Source organism: Toxorhynchites rutilus, chromosome 2, assembly GCF_029784135.1.
Source record: "Toxorhynchites rutilus septentrionalis strain SRP chromosome 2, ASM2978413v1, whole genome shotgun sequence".
In the NCBI taxonomy this organism is placed as follows: domain Eukaryota; kingdom Metazoa; phylum Arthropoda; class Insecta; order Diptera; family Culicidae; genus Toxorhynchites; species Toxorhynchites rutilus.
The window spans coordinates 233,018,856-233,044,792 of NC_073745.1; the positions used below are offsets into that span (position 1 = coordinate 233,018,856).

The 25,937-nt window shown below is 36.6% G+C and overlaps 1 protein-coding gene and 1 pseudogene across 4 annotated transcripts in view; one reads left to right on the forward strand and one right to left on the reverse strand.

Moving 5' to 3' along the window:
- Positions 1-25,937, reverse strand: part of LOC129769096 (sodium channel protein 60E) — a 449,000-nt gene that overhangs the window by 133,191 nt on the left and 289,872 nt on the right. The window lies entirely within an intron of this gene.
- LOC129772204 (U4 spliceosomal RNA) lies at positions 18,597-18,721 on the forward strand (annotated as a pseudogene).

The window sequence follows — 25,937 nt, forward strand, 5'->3', positions numbered from 1 at the left end:
CAGATTATTCTGTAGATTTGGTAACCCTGATTCTCAATAAACATTGCGTCAATAAAAATTGAGACAGAAAAGGATATCTTGGATTTCCATTTTTAACATATTTTTAAAGTGTATTCGAACTTATTGAACGCCCTGTAGAGATACTTCATTCGCAGGCGGAGTTAGAAGATTTCTTCTGAGATTTGTTTGATATCCTATACTTAACTTTTCTCGAATCTGTGAATGAATTAAATAGATGAAAATTGAGGGCATTTCCATTTCTCCAAACAATTTTTTTTTGCACATTTATGTCTACTGTGATTCTACACACTCTTGATGCAATGAACTTGATTCAATGAACTTTAAAATAAAATATTAAAAAACCGGCCTTATTGTACCACTTTCAATGTGTCTGGATTTTTGAATGAAATCTGTTGAAGATTGCAAAGTCATTCTCTTGATTCTTCTTATCAATTTTCAACCAAAATGAATGCAAAAAACAATTGGGAAGCATTATTAAAAAGTCACAAGAGGGTTGTGTCCGAGACACGACCGCATAGTTGACGTAGGATTCCGTTAGGCTATCTGTTGATTTTGGATATGTTTGAATAATTACATCATTAAACTCTGTGATAACGATTTGGTGGCCGTATCAGATAAAAGATACCGAAGTGGAACAATATATGATGAAAACCATCCTCTATGATCCTAGACGAGATGCCTCCCGTGTTATGTATGGATGAAATAAAGAAAAAAAAACTAACCAATCTATATATATATATATATATATATATATATATATATATATATATATATATATATATATATATAAATGGATTTCTTTCTGTCTGTCTGTCTGATTCTTATGGACTCGGAAACTACTGAACCGATCAACATGAAAATTGGTGTGTAGAGGTTTTTGGGCCCGGAGAAGGTTTTCGTAATAGTTTGAGACCCCTCCCCCTCTCTAAGGGGGGGCTGCCATACGAATGAAACACAAATTTCTGCATTACTTCTGCAATTATTCAAGCAAATGGAAACCAAATTTGGCATGTGGAGGTTTTAGGGTACAATAAATGTTTCTATGGTGGTAAGACTTTCCACCCCCCCCTCTATGGTGGTGGGGGGGGGTGGTTCTGCCATACAAATGATACACAAATTTCTGCATTACTCGAGAATTATTCAAGTAAATGGAACCAAATTAGGCATTTTGAGGTTTTAGGGTGCAATACATATTTCTATGGTAGTTAAACTCTCCACTCCCCTCTCTAAGATGGGGCTGCTATACAAATGATGCCATTGTCCGATTTAGGGCTGTCTTTATTCTATCATATTTTCTGTATAAAACATTATTCCATGTAACGAAGAAACATGTTATTTGCAAGTGGTTGAAAAATCTTGAACGAGAATTGTGTCTGAAAATAATCTGATTTTATAATGATGGGTTTTACTAGAAATACTAGCAACTTTATAGTATAAAGTAAATTCATCGGAGACGAATAGAAGATCAATCAATGAACAGTTCTGCGATTGGACCCATGAACTTGCTCATAGTAAGGAAACGTGAATGTTTGAAGGTATTGATAACAAGAACCAAATTTTTGGTGGGACGAAGTTTGCCGGGTCACCTAGTGTAATATAAAATAATTATCAATACTGATCACAATTATCAATTTTTCTCATCAGTAAAAACATGTTACTTTAATATAAAGAAAACACATTTAAAATGGAAAAGGTAATTTTGTTTTAGAATTTTTACTTTCTGAGTGTTTATTCAACCCAATGCGAATTTTAATTGGACTGACAACAACTACTACTATATATAGTGCAAATGGGAAATCACTTTTTCTATGATTTCTTCACTTTTCCAATTTTTCTCGCCGTATAAACTTTTCTTGGGTGGAAATGAATACAGCGAAACAGACAGCTTGAACCAAACGACCCGTTTCGAGCGGGAAAACACCTTGGTTTTTATTTATTTCCCCCGGGCACCTTGGTTTTGATATCTCTGTTAGGAAATATATTTCGGTTGAAACAAAGGCTCCCCCTACTTTTATATATTTGCAATGCCGATTTCCCCCAGGCAGCTTGGTTTTGTTGTCTCTGTTAGAGACCCGCCGCATGTGTTGTCAATTTCGACCAATCAGAAGTAGGTATTTCCGTTAGGATAGGGTTTGAGATTCTTCATTGTTCGATAGTTAGTTTCATGACATATATTATTTTGTTCAATATAAAAAATGGTTATGGAGTACCGAAATCTATTGACGCAAAAATTTCATCAATCCATCATGAAATGACTGAGCAATAAGTGTTTGAAATTGGACAATTTTCACGATTTGCTCGATTTTCAATTTTCAATTTGTACCCCAATATGTTCCCGAAAGACGTAATCCTACGTCAAAACAAAAACATGTATTCAATGTAAGGAAACTGATCCCACCCCAACCCAACACAATTTGACACAACTATACAACAGTCTGCGAATGATTGAGAGCTTCCGCCAAACCGACATATCCGAGATTTTTATGAGCGAATCAGGTTATAAAAATGGATTTGTAATAGTCAATAAAATCCGTTAATATATTTACTAGCGACCATAGCGGAAGCTATTTTCAGCTCATTCTACTTGGGTCTTGCGAAGTTTACGGCCGGAGCGCCTTCATTGGTGGCCATATTCTTTCGCTTACTCCCCGGTGTCAAGGATATCATTGTGCGGAGTGCTTTTTAGAGCATGTACCCACCGACTGTGGGATGCATGGCATGCGTGAACTCGATTCCAATTCCAATTTCGCTTTATGGTGCTGAAAGTAGCAACGGATTGCCACATCCTAGCGAAATATTCAGTTCAAATCGATTGAACATAACTGAACATATTCGGAATATTAATTTTTCATCATTGTATTAATACAGATAGAAGAGTACTTATCTGACATAGGCTAGAGTAACGGTTCCTCTCGCACAAAAAGTACATACCTGAAACGAGAAAAAGATACAGACATTTTATTATTTGTTGAACTCCAACACGGCGTTAACACTCTTTTCTGAACGACCAGCTAAATTATGTTTGCACTGGGCTTTGATTACAGTAAAGTCATTTCAACTCTGTAAACATTGACTCTTCCCTGCCAAATTATAGTCAAATCTCCGATAAAAGCTCCCAGAAAGTATTTAATTTATCGTATTTTATTGAGTGTTATGTCTCTCCGAGGAAACATCCCGATGAACACCTTCCCCGGCCCCGGTGTGGCGCGAATTTAGCAATATCGAATATCGGGAAGCAACAGCGTCATCACATCACACCACAAATCTGTCTGTTTGATCTGTCCGGGCTGGCAATATAAATTAGGACCAAATTAGTGCCGGCTTGGGATACGAACGACGGGTAAGAACTCCCACACTCTAGTTGGGTGTCGTTTCTTTGGAACATTTCCGGAAATCACGAATCGTTTCGTTAGCGGCGGAAGGGGTGTCGAAAGTTTGCGATTGTTAGTCTTCTGTTTGCTTATCCCGGTTGTATGAAGTTGTGTCTTTTTTCTGTGGTCACTAAACTCTCGACCGAAAATTTGTCATTTTTGAAGAATGGTGCTATAAATTCAACCCATCGAGATAATCGGTTGCGGCACTTGGGTTTTTTTCGCGTCATATTACCCACAGTCACGAGCTTCGGTGTAGTCGATTTTTCCTAGCGCCGATAAAATTCTGGGAAACCTGTCCAATCTCCGCTTCATCTCTAAAGGTCCTTGTTTCGTGCCATAAATCTTATTTTCGTTCGCTGCTTTCAGCGTCGAAATCATCACGGATGACGGTTGACGACAACGATGACTAGTAAATGTGCAAATTTCGTCTATTTGCCTTCGCGCGCGCAGGATGTGCTTTTAATTGTGGGCACGTGCTGAATATGCTTTGAGTTAGTAGTGGAACCGACTTGCATGCAGTTTCGTGGGTGTGCACATAAATTTTCACAACCAGTGGAGGCAATGTGCGGAGCTGGTTTAATGACGTGGTAGCGTTTGTTATCAAACGTCTAGTTTATTTTGAGACCTAGCACGGGGAGAACGGAAAACTATTCTCATTAGTATCATTCTGTAATGACAGCACCACGATACTAGAGGAGGGGAGTAATAAAAGAACTTCCTCGATGAGTTGGAACAAACCCATTCTGCTGGGTATGGGAGATATGCAGGATTGTGCGCTATGATTGCTATCAGTGGCTTTATTCCAGCTTTATTAATCAGCGACGTATTGAGCTATTTCATTCTCAAAAAAGAGAAAACGTTGTAATATACAACTCAGCAAAAAATTAACGAGCAACATTTTGTGTCGAAAACTTCTTTAAGTAGACGTTTACCCCAGTTAAAATTGTTTTCAAAAGCAGCCGTAATTACGCAGATTGTATAATTCGCCGGTAATTACTTCAACGTTAAATATTTGCTTGTTGCACAGGAATGAATTAACGCTGAGCGGTGGGGTAGCTTTTATTCGTTTCATTCTGATCCTGTTCCAGAAAATAATTAAGGAAAATATTTATTTTGGGGAAGGTTGAAAACAACACTGGGATGTGATCCATTTAATGAATCTGGTTGACTCTTTATTATGGTTACGACGTTTTTTAACTTCGCAGAGGTTTCTTTTTAATTGCTTTATGTTCTTCTTCATACAAACGAGCCTAATCTTAAAGAGAGAGTCAATGATTATTGTGGCACTTTCAAACATACGTTACGTTTTTCATACTTAACCAAAATAACCAAATTTATCCAGTTTCTCTTTAGAGCGTTTGTTTACATCCGCTCATTTCTCACATTGGGAAAACTGTAGAATATCCTTCATAAGACCGTCTCAAGGGTCCTCCAAAGGCTCCTCCAAAGGCTCCTGAAACGTATGGCAGTGGACCGCAAGCAAGAAGCTGAATGAAAACGCGCAAGAAAACCGAGAGAGCGGTGATTGCTAATTTCAAGCGAAATCCAAAAACCAGAAAACTTGATGTTTCGTAAAGTTTCGTCATGTTGCATAATCGAAATTTCACTACTGATATTAGTCTTGTAACTTGTAGATTCCTGTCGTGTAACGAATCTAGAAGAAATCTAGAAATCTACAAGTCTAATATTACAAGTTGTTAACACTTATATTATTAGTTCATTTTACAAGTGAATGTTGCATAAACAAAATACAAGAGCAAATTATTAGATTTGTACTTTTTTTCTACAACTTCGTGTGGACACGTAGTTTCACTTACAAGTTGTTTTATTTAAAGTTCGATTTTTCGTATCAATTATTTGAGTTCGGAAATGTACCGTTTCAAAGTTTTAAATGAGTCGAGTGACGAAGAAAGTTGTTTTGTATAAACAAAAATGCCGCAGAGTGAAGTATTACGTACCGAAAATAAATTTCACTTTTCTTCATGAAGTTCATTTTTATGCAGTGTTCCGAATGAATCCTACGGAGGTACAGCAAGTTTTGTGGGTTATTGGTCCTGCAATCGAGATCTCCAAAAGTGAGTCCCAGAGTGAGCTCTTCCAAAGTGAATCCCTCTAAAAACGTCTTTTGCCGGTTTTGAGACAGAACAACCTTTTTTTTCGCCCGACTAGGCTTCATGCGGCTAATTCTATGGGAACGCGAAACCCATTGCGCCATGATGAAATGGGATCTTCGAAAGACCAAAGAAGAGGCGAAGAACAAAACGCAAATAATGAGAAAGTGGAAAAAACTGAAAAATATGTACCGGAACGACTAAAGCCTGTCCACGTTAAATTTCGGGCACCAAGATGATGCCAGTAAAACAAAAATTCACGTAATACAACAAAACTGATTGTTTATTTCAGTAAAATAGACTTATATTTCAAACAAGGAAAGCTTACTTCGATGTTAATTACGTTGTCTGTAAAATTCACGAACTTTCTTGGGAACATCTGCCATTAGGTTCCGTACAGTATCCTCAGATATGCTGGCGGCGGCGCTTTTCCATCTCCTCTTAAAATCATTGATGCCATACGCTTTCTTCTTAGTTTAGAATAGTTTTCGCCTAATCAGAGCCCAGTACTTTTCTACTGAGCGAAGTTCTGGACAGTTCGGTGGATTTGCTGTTTTTGGCACATATTTGACCTCATGTGCATTATACCATTCCAGGATGTATTTTGCATAGTGACAATAGACCAAATCTGGCTAAAACAACGCTGGAGAGTCGTGGCTTCTTATGAATGGTAGCAACCGCTTCTGGAGACATTCCTTCTCGTAGACATCTTTGTTGATAGTGCCGGTAGATACGAAAGATTTTAATTTTCGGCCACAACTGCATATGGCCTGCCAAACCAAGTACTTTTTGGGGAATTTAGACTGCTCCTGGTTCGGAAACACTCAGCTACGGCATTCCTTCGCATTGTAGTCTTGGAGAACATAAGTTTCATCGTCCATTATGGTGCATGAACATTTTTGCAAAAACTGGGTGTAGAGCAGTGAAATTTTGCTTATCATCACGATTGGGCACCTTTTTCACTTTGTACGCCTTCAGTCCATGCCTCTGCTTCACTTTTTGTACATAGGATTTTGATTTTCCAACCTCGAAAGGTTCCACATTTCTAACTGAATGGTTGGGATGTTTCTCAATAATGGCAATTTCGGTCCATCTGTCGGGAGCATACTTTTCGATTTGTTCCGCTTCCAACCTTCCGATCCACCGTTAAGCGCTGGTCAAACGATTTGCACACACTAAACACGGTACTCTTCGGTAGCTTTAGCTTTTAGGCGAGATCACGTACCGACAGTGTTGGATTTTGGTGCCGTTCGCGCAAAATGCGTTTGCGTACTTTCACTTGATTCGACGTCATTTTACCAAACTGAAGAAGAATATAAACATGTTGGACATCGAAATAAATAGGAGGATTTCAGCTGTCATGTAAGTGAAATATTTCATGAACTACACTGAAAGAAAAGTGTCCGAAATTTAACGTGGACAGGCTTTATACAGGTACAGATTTGATGGAGGCCTTCGATCGCAAATGTTGACCATTTTACTCAAACTCTGTATGTAAGCTGAAGTTAATACATATTTCGAAAAACTGTAATGATTTGGTTTCGTATCGAAAACTATAGCCGATTTAACAATCAATCTGAAGTGTCGCAATAATTATCACCCTTTATTAGAAACATAGATTTGAGAATATCCGCTCTTTCGTAATAGACCCATTCTACGGGATCTGATACGGAAGGAACACTGTGGGGTACTCCTATCTTTGCCACCCCTTTCTATGCTGAACTACGGGATCAGGATACTTGTTTTTGACGGCACATATTTTATGTAACGTCTGGAAAAACAGCCTATACGAAACCTGTGCTCACAAGGCTGCCAGCAAATAACAATGGTATTGTTATCCTATAAAATGAAATCCTACAAGCCAATTCTATCCCTACACAATTCTGGGGGAAGCGCTTGTAGTTACTTTGAATCTATCATAATCGAACAGGCTATATTATAATTCAAAACATGTAAATAATTATTCGACGAGTAATCAAAAAATATTCCGCGGGTATTGAGACCTCACAGACCGAGTAGAAACTTGAGATTTGGTTCAATCACACAAATACAACAACATTTGGGTAAGTTCAAAAAATGTTAACTCAACAACAAAACAGGTTGGCGAATTAAAATGTCATTAGATAAGTGTTCCATTTCGGACAAGGTGTATGCGCTTTCAGAACATGACGACAAAGCGCCAGTGTGGTAAAATTAAATAAAGAATATATTTTATAAAGAATATTCTATAAAGAATAATTTGGCGCGGTGTTTTCCGAGCATCTCTACAATAATAAAAGTTGATTCATTTAGAATCCTGAATCACAATACCAGTCTCGAGATTGGTTGGTGATACACAAAATATTTTGAAATAAAAATGCAAATAATTTACTATTCTTTCCAACAAAAAAAAATTGGAAAAATTATTCCGTTAAAGTTTTGATGAAGTTTCGTACTTTTCATCGGATACCATCAAAGGTTGGACTCCCTGTTGGTCACCTCAGCGGTCATTTTACTCCACGATCTCTCCATGTCTGCAGCATTCCGAATCACCTTGGCCCCTTTCTTCAATTTCCACTTGACAATTGCTCAACATTATACGATTAGACGGAATTGGAGGCAATTGGGAGGACAGAGGTCTTTTTAAATGTGATCGACCCCATTGCCACGGTACCATTGAAGCATCTTTCGCCTGTAGTGACAGCAGGCTAACTCTGGCCAAAACCTAACCAGACCTTTGTGGGACTTAATAAACGGAAGAACAAGAACTTCCTGGCGAATTCATCAGCGAAAACGAACTTGAATTTACTGGGGACATCTCCACTGGTAGTGGACTTTATAGAATTTCATGCCTGGGAACTTCATTTTCGTACGTACGTTTCGTCATCAATCAGCATGCATCCTTTGTACCGTTTTGTCTCATATTCCGAACACTTCATTTTTAAATGTAAATTTACTATACTTTGATGTCATGAATAATTGAATAATAAAGGCCCAGACATTCTTTGGGGTATAGGCTACATTTTAAAATCATTCACAGGTATCGATACAGCCTATAATTTATTCAAAACCAAAGAAAAAATGTTATCGTTAGCAAATTCCGTAAAAACAAGCATCGTTAATTTTTCAAATTTGTACTTGTTTCAACAATTTTGTTTGTCGTGTTAAGTGCTAGAAAAGGTATGAATCTACAATAAATGGATGAAAAAATGATATTTTATGCAGAAATACTCATTGAAATTTGCATTGATGTAGTGTTCGGAATTCGAATCAAGTTTCGACACATGATTCGAATTCTGAACACTTCATTTTAAATGTAAATTTACTGAACTTCAATGTTATGAATAATTGAATAATAAAAGCCTTAACATTCTTTGGCTTCATTTTAATATCATTTACAGGTATCGATGCAGCCTATAATTTATAATATCGATATTTCAAAAAAGTGACAGTCAACGATAAAATGTTTACATTAGCAGATTTCGTAAAAAAAACATGCATGGTTAATTTTTCAGTTTTTGTAGTTTTTTCAACAATTTTGTTTGTTGTTTTCATGTTATGTGCTAGAAACTGTAAGAATCTACAATAAATGGAAGAAATAAAATGATATTTTATACAGGAATGTTCATTAAAATTGGTGTTCGGAATATGAATCAAGTTTCTACGCATGATTCAAATTGTGAACACTTCATTTTTAAATGTGAATGTACTGGACACGTTATAAATAATTTAATATTCAAAACCCTGACATTTTTTGGGTGATATACTTCATTTTAGCATCATTTACAAGTATCGATACCGATATAGCGCCCTTGGTCCCGAAACCATGTAAACTATGAGAAACAAATACAATCAATAATTTCAAAAGCAAAAACCATTTTTTGTGAGCATAATATTTTTCCAAAAAAGACTAGCTAATTGAATTTAATTTGATATATCGATCATATGAATCGGTCGAGTAGTTTAAAAGTTATGATTTTTTTTAAATTATATTTTTGCTGTTCGGAATTTGTGACAAAAACGATTAAACATATTTTTAGTTTTTCACCATGAATACGTATTTGTAAATCAATTTTATTGTAGTCAAAACAAAAAGAAGGCTCTTTTGTATCCAAAATCAAATTAATTTCGCGAAAGAGTACCATTTTGAGTAATGTAAACACTGTTTAATGGCCATCAAAGCTTAAGTGTTCGGAATATGAGACAAAACGGTACTTCATGAAAACCTTGTCATACAACTTTGAAAGGCGTCTTTTGGCCACCTGTTTGGTTGCACGAAAATTATTACAACCTTCTCGCTTATGAATTCTCCACTACGACGCATCCTCTGATCTGACCTGAAGTGAGTAAGTAAGGAAGTGTTCAGGATTGCGACGTTTTTGTCCACATCAAATCGGCGTCGAAAATAACTGACGTGTGGTGTGATTGTCAACAACTGACATGTTGACAATTGACGTACAGGGTAACTTCGATATAACGTACATTTTGCATTCAAAATTGTACGTTGTATCGAATTGTACGTTATATCGAAGAATAATAAAGAACATAGAAACGTAGATTATATTACTTTATTGTGTTGCTGTTAGAGTAAGGTTAATGAATAAATTCAACTTGAAGACGAAACCAACCTTTCTCATGATGTTTCCCGTCGTACTGTTGAATAAAAATTGATTTATTTAGAATCCGGAATCACAAAACAGTTGTACTTCGGGATTGGTTAAAAGTACAATTCAAGCTTTAGCATCAAAATACAGCTAATTTATTGTTCTTTCAAAAAAACAATATTCAAAAAATAATTTCTTTGGACTTTGAAAATGTATACGTTATATCGAGGTAAAATGTACGTTATATCGAGTGACGTTATATCGAGGGTACGTTGTAACGAGGGTACGTTATATCGAAGTTTCCCTGTATTCCGAAACCAGATCAGCCAAAGATGAAAAAGCAGAGACACTTCTCACCACGTGCTATCGCTGAACAATAGCCCCAATGTTTAGTACAACGTTTATGATAATTGAAGCATTAGGTATGCCTTTTTCATATCTCGATCGAAAGTTTGATCTGCAGGACATCTGGAGACCGTCCGGTTTTTTTTGTGAAACCATGAAGATATGTCACATGATGGGATTTGGATCTGATCATAAAGTGGTCACTTCCCTCAAAACCTGATGACATATAGTTTTTAAAAATCATGAAGTTTGGGTTCTGCAATGGTTTGTAGGGATAGGGATAGGGATAGGGATAGGGACGGAGTCAGTAAAGGACCAACCAATGATACAGCGCCCCTTCCGTTAAACTACATCACAGCAATTGATCTGCTTGACTTATATGATTAATTAAATCAAAGTCAAAGTCGGTCTTCTTAAAGTAAAACGGTTTTACAGGATCCAGTTTTTTTTTCCATTTTTTCTAAAAATATAATTGGCAACCCTGATCGTCAATGATAATTTCGTCAGGATCCTTGATTTTATAGTCCGTGGTTTCCTACAGTGTTAGTAACCAGTCGGCAGCGGCGGGAAGGAGATCCAAAATGGCTTTTTCCAAGGTCCTGCCTGTATCGTCAATGTAGTATTGATTTATAGAGGCTTCGATATATTTCAGTTTGTTCATCTTTAGCCTCGATAAAAGTTAATCAGAAAAATTAAAACCAAATCTCGTCCTTGAGAAAGATCATTCAAAAGCCTCGAGGAACGCTGCAGTCTGGTTATCAACCCGGTGATTTATAGATCGTGAATGTTGATCGCAAGTTTTTCTTTGTTTATTTTATAGAGGCTTCAATTTTTAAAGTTTATTCGTCTCTAGATCGTAAGTTGCGATAACGCCACGGTGTCCAGTTTTTAAGTCTGTGTTAGAGAATCGCTCCATGCCTGCACAAATGTAAGAAAAATTTATAATTTTCTGCATTGAAATTAATCGTTAGACACGATCGATTTTCAATTTTTCCATTTGTACCTCCCTATATGTTCCCGAAAGATATAATACTGCACCAAAAATCAATTACGCTTATTCAAACACATGATTCTTTCTTTTGGCACAGAAAGGAATGAATTATTCTCTATATGTTTTCTACCTCTGATATCCGTTTTTGCGTTGCTCTTATTACGTGAATTATATAAACTAGGAGCAAATTGATGTGTCACCTGAGATGTTCATTCTGTACCCCTAAAACTATTTGAAAACTATTAATTTTGTAGATTATCTCACCATCGTAACACAGCAACCACCAGTATCATTTTCAACATTCGCTTCCCCAACTATTCTAGCTCAGTGAAGGCGCTTTCTGGTCGAATTCTGGGAATAGCTTCATTTAAAAAACCGCGAAATTCGATTGACATCAGAAGGTCTTCCATTCCACAACATCCCCCCAAGCAGGCAGTCGTCCCCTGCTTCACGCTTTCGTTTACTCCCCTGACTGTTGCGCGACGCGTCCCTTATTTTATCGGCTTTATGTCTTACTTTCGAAATTAGTTTTCGCACTGGAAATTGAATTTCGAGAGAAGCTTTCTGTCTCTCCCACGCTACGTTTGATATCCTAACACCAACTCGCGTGGAAATTTACACATTTCACCGTGTTGATGATGCTGGTTGGGACGCGGTGAGGTTCTGCGGAAGCGTCTAATAAAGTTAGTCACATTATAGGGCCAGCACACCATCACATCCACCACTCTCCACAGCTGGGCACGAGAGTGGCAGAACCCAAGTATCTCCACATTATGTTATAGCGATAAATATAAATACTATTTCCCATGACATCAAAATCCGGAAGAATGTCGGACCAGAAATCCACTTTAATCCTCTTGAAAAGCGCAAGGATACGAGCTAACCTCGAGATGTTGTGATTATTGTGGTGGCTTGCGTTCGTGAGCACTTCTTAAATTTGCGGACCTTGGCTCAGTTGCGATAGTTGGAATCCACCAGAGGGACCAGAGTGAAAATGCGGCGATAGATAGTCTCGGCGCCATAAATCGAAATATTGCCAATCGCACCGAAACCGCACCGCAACAATTGGGACTGGACAAAAATATGCTTTCCACTACATTGAGCTTCAACGATTGGTGAGCATACTTTACTCCACTGAAAGGATTTGAGCGAGATATATGTGCCACACATTAGCGTTATTTGATTTACCGTTAGTTGGAATCAAGTAATTGGTAATATTCAAATTGTAATGAACTAACATCTCAGTTACACGCACAACCCGTCGCCAAACATAATTCGTCAGAAATTCCATTATCCCACATAACCTTATCGCTGCAACCCACCTGATTTTGAAACGATGCGAACGGTGACAATAACTGAACCGACGAAATTCGATTTGCGGTGGCAAAGTCTCGAAAAGGGGCTCCTAAATCACATTTCACGTAATGCTATCCCACATTACCACCTACCTGTGCCCCTCTCCTGGGGAATATTGTAACTCTATCGAGCATTCATCGAAACCTCGAACCAAAATTCTGTTGTCAAATTAGCAATAAAATTCATCCACCAAATTCTCTCGGCACTGGGTGCCAACAACGATGACGCCAAGCAGTGTGGAAATGTTCGGCACAACTCTTCCAGCGCATCCAGATATCGTCGACTGATTCCGTTCGAAACAAGTGTCACATTCGCTGGCTCTAAGATGCTCCCCATTGCCACAAGATGAAAATGATGCCAATAAATCCACCTTTAAGCACTTGACACGTGAAGATACTTTCCTCCGGTCGGAGGAAACGGGCTTTAATGCCGACTGAGATGGAAAACGTGGATTCGGCGATTGATTCATCGATTCGCTCCAGCAATTGAGGGTGAGGTACTGAGAGCTAGATTACAGGTTAGGCTGATGTCACATTAGGCGGATTCGCCGCCGCGGATGCCGCGAGTAAAACCTCAGTGGAGGATCTATAGTGTATTGTGAATGAGCCTTGTCACACAGAGCGGGGCGGTTTTGGAAGCGAATTCATATCGAGAAAAAAAACCGTCGCGATATCCGCGGCGACGAATCCGCCTAATGTGACATCAGCCTTAGGACCATCAGCGCGACTGATGATGATTGATGATCGCTTTGGTTTTGATCGATGAATCAAGGAAGTGGGAGACATCGTTTAATTTGTCACCGTCTCTCAGTACGCGGATCAGCTTAAGGGGGAACGTCTTAATGGAGTATTCTTGATTGCATGAGTCGTTTCGTTGTGTAGTTCATAATTTTCAATTGATGTTACTGTTCCACGAAGACACAATATAAATTCTTGAAGTACAACAAACTTATGGTTAATCCCTATTCTCATCTCGTAGACAGAACCTTTTTCTTTGCAATATGGGATGAAACGAATGTATCGGGGTTTGCCAATGGGTATTCTTTCCACATCGCAGGATTATTGGTTTACTTTTATGGTTCCATAGTTACAGGTGTGTATTTGTGGATCGCAACAACGCTTGCCTAAAAGTCGATTACTTTTCACATCTAGTTTGTCGGAGACTTTCAAGAAGCCCTGTTGATCCGAGGGTATTTCAGTTTACATCTACGATGCCAGGAGAACTCATTCAAGCTCACGACCTTTCTCAAATAAAGTCTCTTTTGAACTTGATTCACTTCTCCCAGCAAACGTAAATTGATAGCTTCTCATTTCACATTTCACAAATTCACGTTTTTTTGCTTTTCTGAAAACAAAAATTAATATTTTCTTGTTTTAATTCCACGAATGAACCAAACTACAGGTTGAAAATGTCTAAAAATTATAAGGACACAACCAAAGGGATACGATCGCTTTGTTGACGTGGGACTATGAAATTATTCAATTCAATTTCCACGTCGATTTAGGATTTAGTTTTGCCCTCGCAAGAACAATACACAAGCCGGTCATATGTCACAATTTGTTTCCTTATGTTATTGCATGCACTGCCTTGAGTATGCGTCGCGAACGTTCTTCTTCTTTGTATATTCTCTATAACATCTATTGCGGCCAAGGATGCCAACCTTTGAGTTTTTACTGGATATTGCCAGTTTTTTAAAGCATACCTTTTCTACAGTTTTATCCAGTTTTTTTTAAAATTTTTTCGTCATTTTCAAGTTTTTTACTTCTCAAAATTCTATTCTTTTCTGCCCAAACATGTTTACACTAGAATGTGTTTGCCATAGTATGGTCCTGCTTGCATCAAATGCATATAAACACATCTCTGAAGGAATCGAACGGTTGTGTAAGGAAATTTAATCTCAGCTGTAGTCCGTTACGAGACCGTAAGTTTGTCAAGTTTTCTTAGAGTTGAAAACCTTGAAAATGCTACATTCTTCAGCCACGTCAGCGTTGCCAACCTTTCCGTTTTTCCTGGATATTGCCAGTTTCAGCAAGCCAGCGAAATAGCCAAAGGCAAAAATTCCGAACAATCAAAAGCTCAAAATCTCCAGTTTTTTTATTTTTACACTTATATCCAGTTTTTTAATTTTTTTTTCTGAATTTTCTCAAAATTTATATTTTTTTCTTCCAGTAGTGAGAATCCCACTCCGCTCTGTTTACATTGAATATCTCTATGAAGTTTATCGTCTTTCTGCATATCTATATCTATCTATCTAGTATAAACATACAGAAGTACGGTTTGGTATTTTCTCACTAATTAGCCTCCCTTTTATTTATTTTCAGTTCGATCGGGAAATTTATGTCAGTTTGGATAATGTTTATGTAGGTGTTGCTATCGAAATGTTGATCAAAGAATAATTGTTAGTACCGTTAACCGGGGGCAAATTGATCACAATTTTCAGAAAAATGTGAATATTTCCGAAAGTTTTTGTTATATACCCAATTATTTTTAAAATCAGTACTGGTGCTAAGGCCACAAAACGTTATGGAAAGTTTTGTTCAAAAAAATATCTTTAAGCGTTGATTTGGAAAATTTTTAGCGTGAAATTTCAAAATGTAGCTTCGGGATGAAATTGATCAATCTATGTTTCTCAGGATTTTCTAGTGTCATATGCACAAAAATGTATAGAAAATCAAGTTTTTCTTCACCTGCGGTCATTTAAATGATAACTCAAGGGTTTGAGGATACAAAAACCTAATTGAATCCACCTAAAGGTGAGATCATGCCTTTCCATAACTCAATTAAAACACTGATCTGCACTGAAACAGGTCCCGAGACCATTCGTATTATCCTAATGTGGCCAAAAACCCTTAAAATGGTCACCATTGAGCTAGTTTTGAAAACCAAGACGTTCAATATGTCGCATGATGGGATTCGGTTCTGGTCATTCGTAGTGCTTTTTTGTAAAATAGTTTTTTCTCACTTGTTTGAATAGTAATTACAAGTATTTGATTACTTATAACTCATTAAGTATCGGCTAGAAGTGAATTAATATGTTTAGCGTCTAAAAATATTGTTTTTCTGTGTTGAAAACATGTTTCTTCACAATAGTTAAAAATGGATACGAAAATGTTATTCAGAAAAATATTAATTTTTTATGCAATTTGTGATTCGTTGAGAGCCATTGGCAAAAATAACCTTCAGATGTTTATTGAACATATCAGATTAAAAAAGTTTAAAATTAAAATGCATAATACCTCTGAACATTTATGGTTGTATTCAGTAATACGTTTGATCAATTTCACCCCGGTGATCAATTTGCCCCCGGATGACGGTATGTAATATTTCAGACAACACCTGACTTCAAAACCAATTCGACAAAGAATTTTAGCTTTCAAAAACAGGATTAGTTAGAATGAGACGAAATGTAAAACAGGGAAATTAAAAATGTTATTGCCAACATAAAACAAAATTGCGAAAAAAGACGGGTGGGTAATGTCGGGGACATAACCGGAGTGACGTAGGACTATACAAAGGGGACAGCTTTTGCTAAATATATATTTTAAATATATTGTTTTATTTTCTTCTCCTACGTGAATACCTACCTATCTACCTGAAAAATGGATTAGTTTACTGTTTACTCTTTATGAACATGTTGGGGGTTCTGAAAAGAACCTTTGGTGTTGTGTTTTTGCTTTTTTTTATACAAACTTTCTCAATTTTTTCTCACTATCTCATAGTTGATTCTTGATTTTTTTCTGAAGGCTTTGTACTTATTAAATGTTCAACGCCGGGCATCTTTTGGCGTATGCACATATCGTACAATCAAAATGATGGCTGTGATAGGGAATGCATAGGTGGTCATCAGCGCGCGTTTTGTACATTAGCGGTACACGCTCACAGGATAGAGACAAATCGGCAGACTCAGTCAAAGGGGCGAGTCCAACGAGACGAACGAATGAGCGTTAAAAGGCAGCGATGGCAAAAAAATACATTCATTACGATTTGTTCGCTCGTTGGATTCACATGCAGGCTAAAAAGGGTCCTTTTCAGGATCACAAAATTATCTTCAATCTAAAGAGTTTATTGTTTTGTTATCACTCGATATCCCCATCTTGTTCGACTAAACCTTTCTGTTTAGCGATTTGTTGCCACTCGCCACAGCTTTCACAGTTGAAAAATTTCTTCCCATCCAGCTTTGTGACATGTTGTACAGTAAATTACATTCAATGCGAAGTGCCGAAGCACCACTCAGTGTCGCATTGGAGGCGATTTTAACCTGTAATTGAACATTTGCGATGACAGTGGTACAATGTCGACTTTCAATGTGGGGTCATAATTTGGATCTCTATGTTTACAAAAATGTCCAACTAAATAAGTCGCATTACATGTCCGTCCAATTAGCTAAATGTCGAACTAATTACTGTACTATCAATCTGGAAACAATTTAAGAATTGGTGAAAATTGAATAATCAGGAAAGTCCCCAACTATCAATAAGCTCAGAACAACTGCCAAATTCACATACTCATCATATCCTGGCAAACAAATTATGAAAAAATCAATTTGTGTTTTATTATTATTTTGGATATTATTTTAGAAAGCAGTGAACTGTATTTCGTAAACTCTTTTTTGAAAGGTTTAATGGCCCTGATAAGCGCCGTGTTTTATGGAATGGTTCCAATTTAGAAAACTTAGTACTCGTGGTTTTGAAAAAAACCATTTCGAACGCCCTCGATGCCGCCTTGTTCTGGATTTGCCACCAAAGCAGTTTGTATAAAGAACAAACTTTTTTCTTCTGCTACCTGATGCCGTTTTGCGATTGCGTTTGCCACTCGCCACTCGCTGCAACTGCCTGTTGTCTTGATGTCCCCCGAACCGAATGTGTTCTGTTCCGAATGCGGGTTTTCTTATCGTCGCGAGCAGCTTTGCCAGCTAACTCGATCACTTCGCCTTTCCCTTCACTTTTCCTCCTTTACCATGTCCAGACATGGCTGCTTGGATTGGTTTGTTGATGTGTTGTGATGCGAACCGATGTGGTGTACGGTTTGAATGAGAATGATCGTTACTGCAGCGGAGCGGGGATTTTTAAGCTGACTGGCTGGCTCGAGAATTACGCATGTGTGAGACTGCGACCAATGTTTCGTTCATTTTTTTTCTTTTTCTTTTTCCTTTCCAATCGTGCTTCATTCTATTTCGCTGCTGCTCTGGTTGCCCTTTTCGGTCGGTACGATTTGAGGACCACAAAATGGACCAATCAAAAATGGGCACATAGTGCATTTGGACAATGCTTGATATTTCACAATTATTCAATTATTTATCTCAAGAAAAATAAAATGTTATTCGTTATGATAGATGTGTAGATATATTTCCTATCAATTGATGCAAAAACCTTTGCGATCTATTGAGAAATGCTCGAGTTATAAGCGTATCTTGCATTTTTTCCTACTTGTTCAGTGCCTAGATTTCCATTTCACCCCCTATATCTTCCGGTTAGACGTAGTCCTACGTCAAAAATCGATTTTTCCAGCTTTTCCTATTTTTTTTATATTTTTCAAGCTTTTTCAACAATTTGGGTGACATTTCTGAAAGCTTGAGTTGCAATGTTCTATCTCTCCCTCTCTCTCATTCACACACTTTCTCTCTCTACAAGTTTCCGTAGAAGAATCACTGCATTTATTAGTCATGTAACGAATAGTGGTTTGGCCGGATACCGGATACCAGACAGCCGGATATTCGGCTCTCTATTAGCAAATACAAAATTAAAAGAATTTTACATTAACATTAAAAAAAAATGAACGAATATTAAATTTTTCCTTCAGAATAAATATCCTATTTAGCTTTGCGCAGAGGCGCTATCGTAACCACTGATGTTTTAGCGAGGTGCGATTATTGCTCGTTGAATAAAAAAATATCCTATTTAATCATGTTTTCTACAAGGAATTTGGAATAGGTTTTTTTTTCTGATAATGGTTTATATAATAAAAAGTAGATTTTTGAAAGTGTATTGGTATGAGTAAAAGTTACATGCAATCAGCAATCAATTGTTTTCATTGAGTTTAAGAACAAACTTAAAACTGTCTTCAGGAATGGTAGTCTGAGAGGGGGTACACTTACATAACCACAAATCGAAATTATTATGATCGGTGACACGTTCACTAATTTGAAGACTCGAAAACTGTAATTTCACATGTTCCTGCATCAAAACCGTATTTGGATAAGGACAAGACTGCACAAAGAACACCGAATTTACTTCGTGTGAGAACATTTTTAAACACCGGAGCAACCTTTCAAGACCCGAGGTTCATTTAGGAGTTCTCGAAACGTAAACAGACAGACAGGAAATCATCAAATTTAAAATCATCATACAAAACCATCTTGAGACGAATCTTCTGATAATAACAGCTCATTGCCGTCTACAACGCCTGTTAAATGAAATGAAAGCGATGAAGCTGAATAAAACGTTGATAACTGATAACAATCCTATTTTAATAACAATTTTGACATCATACCTTACTTTTAAGCTCGTGTTAATAATGTTTATATGCTATTGTGTGTGTTATACTTTATCTAATGTTAATAAGAAACATTTTTTCGAATATGCGGTATCCGGGCGGATTGCAAATTTTGGCAGGATAGGCCGGATACCGGGTAGCTACCGGATATCCGTTTCATCTCTAATTGATACTTCGATTGAGCGATTTTCGTGCGTCCAATCCGCAGCAATATATGGAAATTGTACCTCCATTGGTTGCTCGTTATTGACAGCTAAATTCTTACAGTACAGTGCGTGGTTCTCTTAACTCTCTTTCAAAAAGAAAAGTAAAATTTATTCTCAGGCTCAACAAAGGCTGTTGACCGCTCACCGGCTAGAGCGATATTGCGATAGAAATAGGAATTTAGATTCAAAAGATTGAGGTTATGAAACATTTGTGCACTATAGCTTTTTTTCAGAAAGTGATGGACATGGTCATGTATGAGTGGATGAGCTGGTGTAATGATACTTCTTGACACGAACTTGTCAACGAAGTGTCTCGTTTAGGGATAGTCAGGGCCTTGAAGATATCTACCATTTTCCCCCTTCCCACCGCTGTGTATAACTCTTGTACCAGAAGTCTGATTTCGCCAACTTCGCGTGCGACAATCTGGAAAGATTGCGTTGCGCGTGCAAAATTTCTATGCATTGCTTATTACTTGTACGCGTTCTTGAGAACTGAAATTTAGGTTGACCAGATTCAGATCGTTTCACCCTTTCTGATGTCCTCTTCAGCCGAGGAGGATGCAGATCGGAAGAAAAAAAGCTTAGGCTACTGTCCAAGACTCGACCGAATTGTTAACGTAGGACTAAGAATTTATTGCATTCAATTCGGCATCAATTAAATTATCACTTTCGATATTAACTTAGGAAGGAACGAAAAACAAATTATCTAACTGTCGGAGACGAATATAGTTGAAATTTTGATATACTGTCAAAATTTCAACCGTATGGAAAGTCCACTTAAAATGAGAAAAATCCAAATTAAGATTCTGAATTCTTCTTTCTTGATAATTATGGCAACTGAGACAAGTTGGGATGATAGTGTTAGAAGCGAGGAAGTATTCGGAAATCGTTTTAATGTCCTAAGAGATGACCGTAATCTTCACAAATCCTATATAAAATCGGGAAGCGGCGTCCTCATTGCTATTAATTCTTTAATAAATTCAGAACATATTTCAACAACAGAATTCGACGAGTTTGAGCCAAAGTGTGGGTCAAAGCACTTATTGCGGGAAAGATACATATATTTGCATCTGTTTACTTCCCCCCTGATCGTGCTCAAATCAGTTGTTATGAGACATTCTTTAAAGTTGCTGAAAATATTTTATCTTCCTTTGCACCAGAATCAAAAATCCATATATACGGAGATTCCAATCAACGAAATGCGGACTTTATCACTAATTTTGACAATGAATTTATCTTGCTTTCAGTTGTATCGCCAACAACTGAAAGCAAGATAAATTCATTGTCAAAATTAAGACTCTGCAATTTATTTTTGATAAAATAGCCGGTCTTGGGTTGAATCAAATAAATAACGTTCATTATCGACAGAAATGCTTCTTGAATTTCTTGTTGACAAATATGACCGAAGATTTTTGTGTGACTGAATCATTAACTCCGCTTTGGAAAAATGAAGCTTTCCACACAACTATCGGATATTCTATATTTATAGATAACGCCCAAAAAGCATTTGAGTATGAATTCGAGGAAGTCTCTGATTACACTAAAGCAAATTACCAATCAATTAGGTGTAAGCTTAACTACATCAATTGGCAGGATTTATTTAGAAGTGTGGAAAACATTGAAGTAGCAGTGACGACTTTTTACTCGATGATCAATGAAATTACAGAGGAGGAGATACCAACAAAACAAAAAAGGAGAAATATAAACACAAAATTTCCGATTTGGTTTAATCAAAATATAAAGAATCTAAAAAATAAAAAAAAACAGAAGCACATAAAATTTATAAGAAATACAAATCTGACGCTAATCTCGAAAAATATCTGAACATTTGCGAACAGTTCAACTCAACTATTAGAAGCGCCTTTGAAGATTACAACTTAAGAACAGTTGGACATAAGGTCTAACCCGAAAAGTTTCTTTATTTACATAAAAAAAAAATTAAAAAGCAATGGTTTTCCATCACTCATGCACCTTGACGATACCATGGGGAATGACCCAGAAAAAATTTGCAACCTCTTTGCAACATTTTTTCAAGAAGTTTTTATTGTAACAGGACCGAGATTGTGACTTCTTTGCATTTTTTCCAGAATTTCCATGTGATTTTGGAGTCAGAAAACTAACTTACATTGAAATTTTTGATGCGTTAAATAAGCTTGATGTCTCGAAAGGGCCAGGTCCTGACGGAATTCTACCGGTTTTTATAAAAAAATTGGCATCTGAATTAACTCATCCACTTTTATGGCTTTTCAATAAGTCATTGGAATTAGAAAGATTCCCAAAAATATGGGAAAACTTTTTTCTTGTACCAATATTCAAATCCGGTAATAGATCCGATGTAAGAAATTATCGTGGAGTAGCAATTATTTTATGCATTCCAAAAATCTTTGAAGCCATAATAAACAAAAACTTTCTCAACAACTAAAGACACGAATTACGAATAAGCAACACGGTTTTTTCAAAAGACCATCAACAACAACAAATTTGCTGGAATTTGTCACATTCACTTTGAATGCAATGGATAATGGTAATCAAGTTGAAGCTCTATACATTGACTTTAGTAAGGCTTTTGATCGTGTTGATATACCATTACTGCTTCTTAAACTTCCAAAAAAAGGAATAGAAGTCAAGCTATTGAAATGGCTAGAATCATATTTGACTGACCGCACGCAAATAGTAAGGTTTAATGGGAAAATTTCAAAACCAATTTTTGTTACATCCGGAGTTCCTCAAGGCTCCGAAAGTAAATTGAAATAAAACACACTTAGAATTCGAATTTCGATGAAACTTTTAATTCAAATTGATCCGGAACAGGTAATTTTCGATGACTTTTCGGCACATATGGGGCGGTATCTCGGTCATAACTTCACGAGTGTTGTCTTTCAAATGTTCAAGAGTTTGCGGAGAGTTGGCATAGACACGGTATTTCGCATAACCCCACAAAAAAAGTCTAGCGGGTTCAAATCGCATGATGTGGACGGCTGTTTTGCAATGTCTTTCCATTCTTGTGTGTGTGTATATGTGTGTGATATTAGAATTTGTGTTGTCTGCTCGCTAGCTGGTTTGAGACTGTGATTTCAAATCGCAGATGGCTTATTTATATTGAAAAAGTTCAAAAACAGCAGGGGCGAATGCATTAGTTGCTCGCTATTGACAGTACGGGTAGGTAAGCACACAAATGGACAGAGCGAATGTTTAGGAAAAAGGAAATGCTTCCGATTTCCATTGATTTAAACCGTTTACTTGTACCTTTTAGTGTAAAACTGAAATATAAAAATTGAACATGGTACGAAAAAATTAAATATTTCGTATGTCATTGTCCATTTCATGATAGATTGCAGAGATGCGTACATAATTCAAAAATTGTGTTTTTCAAAAAAATGAACAATTAAAATATTTTAAACATTATTTAATCAAAAAATTCACGGCCTGATCTTTTGGCAGGAGTAATCTGTGCAAAATGGATTTTTCTGTTATCAATACCTTCAAACATTCACATTTTCTTGCTAAGCGAACGTTTATTGGTACAATTGCAGAACTTTTGATTGATTTATCTTTTAATTGACCCTTTACAATTTCCTTTTACTATAAATATCAAATCTGTAATATCAAATTATTTTCAGACACAAATCTCGTTCAAGGTTTTTCAATCACTTGAAAATAACATGTTGCTTCCTTGCATGGAATACATATTTGATACAGAAAATATATTAAAATTATGACATCTCAGATATGACGATTCTTTCCTCGAGTTTTTTTGTTTGCTTGATTAGTTCTCGGGATATGCAAAAATTTGTGTTTCATTTGTATGACAGCCTCCCCTTAAAGATATGGGAGGACTATCGTACCACAATAAAAACATTTCTCGCCTATTAAAGCCTCCATATGCCACATTTGGTTCCGTTTGCTTGCTTACTTCTCGAATTGTGACCTCCCCTCTCCCTTAGAGAGGGGGAGGAGTGTCGAAACACCATAGAAACTTATTGTGCTCTCTAAAACCAAATTTGATTACGTTTGCTTGATCAGTTCTTGTGTTATGCAGAAATTAGTGTTTCAGTTGTATGATATTGCAGATCCAACCATTCGGAGCGCGATATTGGTCATTTGAGAAACTTTCCAACTTGAAATATTAAAAACAAATTTTGAAGATTTCGTAAGTTTTTCCAGAAATTTATAACTCTAGAACTATAAAACCTACATTTTTTTTGTCTAAGAATGTAATGTAGGAAATTGTTCAAATTTTCATGAAAAAAAACCATCTTTTTTTGCAAAAATTACACTGAAAAAAAATTATTCAAAAAATTCAAAAAATTCATTCTTCTCGAAAACGATTTTTTTTAAATGTTCAAACAAAAAATACATGAGTAGCGCTTACAACTTCCAACAAGTCATTCATACATTGGAAGATGGGTACTTTTACAGGGGACAAGATATAATGTATTCGACAAAGTTTTAGATCTCATTGAAATATGAACTTTTGTCGAAAATGTCAACTTTTTAGCTTTTTTAGTTTCTGGAATATATTGCATTTTTGTGTGGAGACTCCTGAGAAACTCATTGTTGTCTGTAAATTCTCGCGTTTTACATATTCTTGACGCGTTGCTAAATAGAAAAAATATTTGCAGACCATATCAATTGAGATAATGTACACACTGTACTTTAAAAGTATCTTTTAAAGAAAACATTAAAAAAATTTCGCCTGGGAAACTTTTCCCTGTTTCCTCCGATGTATGGGTGACTATGGGCTATTCATATAACTTTTGCTCAGAATTTTTAATAAACATTTATCTTGGGAAAAATTATTCTAATTATCAAAATAATTGTGTTCCAATTGAATTTCATTTTTTTCAACTTGTTTTTAACCAACATTTTGTTTTTCAGTTATGATTTTTCGATGAAAAGTTGAGAATAACTCTAAATTAAAAAAAAAATTACACTTAGGAACTATGAGAACCACAAAGTGTTTTTTTTAAACCAATATCATTGGAAAAAAAAATTGAAAATTAAAATCCATTTTTTTAAGGTTTTTTTTTAAATCCTGATTAAAAAATATATGAATAGCACATATAATTACCAACAAGTCATCCACATATCGAAAAGTCACTGCTACAGGAAAAGAGTTTTTCATGTTTTCTTTGAAAAATGACTGCTTATGTTCAACTCGCAAACTTTCTTCTTTTTAGAAACATGTCAAGAACATGTTAAACGCCGAAAATTTACGCACAAAAATGTTGCGAGTAAAACATTATTTTTTTAGGACTCTCCATACAAAAATGCCATATATTCATGAAAACAAAAGACAAGTTGTTGACGTCTTCGACAGAAGCTCATACTTTAAAAAGATCTTAAACTTTGTCAAAAACACATCGCTGCCTTGACTTCAAACAAAACATCTGACATCTCTGATTCATACTCGCTTCTGTTCAGGGTCTGTTGAATATTTTAATTTGCCTCATCCAATTGGGTCGTGATTGAAACCTTAGTCAGAGGATGAGACAGAAGAGTACCAAAGTCAATGTTTACCCACAGAAAAATACTCTCATCCTCCCTTGAACAACATCATTTAAACCAATAAGAGAAGACCGATTGAAGCTGGAAAGCCATTCGTCTCCATTTACTGGTCCCTCACACCCAATGAAACATATTTATTTTAACCTCGTTGGTTGACTTATTGTTTCGGTGCGGTTAAGTACTTTTGCCCTTATTTCACTCGGACGAGGGGGAAAGTGGTGAAAGGGCAAGAAACTTATCAAACAAACCCGAACTCAGCGTTCTGCTCCCAAGAGCACCGGGAGATATGAGGAAGGCAGAAGGGAAAATCACTTTCTTGCTGTCTGATACATAAATATGACTGTGTGTGGAATTCTGTGCGGAGAGCTTCCACACCCTAGTAAACAGAATAGTTGTGAGCATCATCGAGTTATAATAACGGGATGAAAGTAGGATGGACGGATATCGTTCACAGCAACCAGATGAATCGATGCGTATTTCTCATGTTCGACTGCTCCCCGAGTGCTCCTCAGGGCGAAACATCCTCAGCTCTGGAACACCGTGTAGACTATTTTTATTTATAATCAATGTCGTTGTGAAGTATTCGATCCGTATCAAAAAGAAATATTTGAAGAGGAATGTAAGTAATGTACATGTGATGCAAATCCGAATCCGATTATTTATTTTATACGGCAATTTTCCACAAGAAATGGAACTCTAAATCCTCGTTATATTTATCGAACCCATAAACTATTCAGTTTCTCATCGACTAATATCGTAAAAAATGAAAGGAATCCAACCCGTCCTCTCGTACAGATTATTTCAGCTGCAGCAGCAGCATGCGAAAGCGGTAACGGGATGGATTCTTCCGGTTTGGATGGTGCGATAAAATTTTGATATACGTCACTTCATTCCACTTGATGGGCCAAACTCCAGCTTCAACACCATCCAGCGATGACCTTTGCGAATCA